The following is a 1,652-nucleotide window of genomic DNA, read 5'->3' as shown; positions in this document are numbered from 1 at the left end:
GGCCAGGAAGTGACCAGCACATTCTGAGGCTTGGGCCATCCCCCACTATAGCCTTATCAGGACCTTAGCTGCATTCCTGGAGCTTCATTGGTCCACTCAGGTGGTGGTTGGGGGAGTTAGGTCAATACCGGCATTCTTGTGGTCACTCAGAAAAGGAGGGGGCTTGGGCTGAGGGCCCAGCCCTTCAAGGCAAGATAGATGAGAGGGAAGAGAGTATGTTTCTGCTTTGTCCTTTCAGTTTCCTGGGCCTAATCAGGAGACATGCAGAGAAAGGTGCGGGACAGTTCTTTGGAACATGCCAGGTAATCCTGGTTTGAATGGGACCTACGGTGGTTTTGGCATCTGGGATCCAAATTGGAGCATGCAGCTGATCACAGTCGTGGGAGTCTCTGCAGTGGAAATGTTTTCCCTCATTAAAAGCCCCTTTTGAGAAGACTTGAGCCCTTGTGGATCTTGAGGATAATAATAAGAAGTAACATAGAATGGACTCATGATGCTTAATGATATAACAGGAGCAAGCTCTGGGCATCACCCACTGAGCTCAGTGTGGTATATTTTGATCAAACTGTCTATGTCACAGATATCCCATCTTTCATTGCAACGTGGCACAACTTTCTCCCTGTGCCCAACTCCTGCCACTTCATTGCCACAAAAACCCACATTTCATGAGGAGCGTGGAGGCCAGAGTTGCTAATGCTACCTGTTCACCAGCCCCTTTGTTACTCTGCCTTCTCTCATAAGCCCTTGGCATCTTATGCCCCTTCCCATGACGTTCATGAACACTGAAAGTTCCCACATGCATCCAGGCTGCACCTGACATCCTAGGAAGAGTGGAGGTCTTCCTCTGTCAGATGAACATAATGATTACATAAATCCTGAATGTAAGCTAGGGAACAGATAAGGACCAATTTGAGCTTTCCAGTTATCCACCTATTTAATACATGGGAAAATGCAGTAACAGGCTATAATTGCCCAATGCCAGGTTTCCCTGGGAGCTTGGATTCCTTAGGCACCACTTCAGTGACATATATCAAAGGGCTTACTCAGTTCCTATTGAAAATGCTTTACTTGCAGGGCCGGTACCCTAGACGGGGCAGGAAGCATTTTGCCCTCCAGGGAAGTTGTGCTTATGAAGCAGAGCTTCATCCTACAACTGGGGAAATGGGTCTCTAGGGGCTAAAGTGTGTATAGAGGAGCTAACACAGCTGGACAGTTTTCTGGACTCAGGTAAGGAAGCTGGGGTTCAGGACAAAGTTTTGGCCTCTGGCAGGGAAACTGAGCTGACCCGGGGGTAAGGGGAATGCTGGGTCATCAGAGCTCCCTAGACTCACTGGACCCCAGGTTCAGGGCAGCAAGCCAGTTTTAGAAAGGGGCTCTTGCCATAAACTGTATTTTTCCATGTATAAGATGCTCCCATGTAGAAGACACCCCCTGCCCCACTTTTTCTACCCAAAATTAAGAAATCAATATTTTAAACATAAAACAGAACACACTTTTATTTAGTAATCACCACAGGTAATGTTTACATACCAGTACTCTGATATTATGCAGCATATCACTTTATTCAGCCTCTGTTGCATCACTGCTCTCTTCTTCATCACTATTAGTTCCAGACATATCAATTTCTTTAACTTCTATCGTATCACCACTGT

Source organism: Myotis davidii, unplaced genomic scaffold (genome assembly GCF_000327345.1).
Source record: "Myotis davidii unplaced genomic scaffold, ASM32734v1 scaffold916, whole genome shotgun sequence".
Classification (NCBI taxonomy): Eukaryota; Metazoa; Chordata; class Mammalia; order Chiroptera; family Vespertilionidae; genus Myotis; species Myotis davidii.
The sequence above is the reverse complement of the archived record's forward strand: the minus strand, read 5'-3'. Positions refer to the sequence as shown.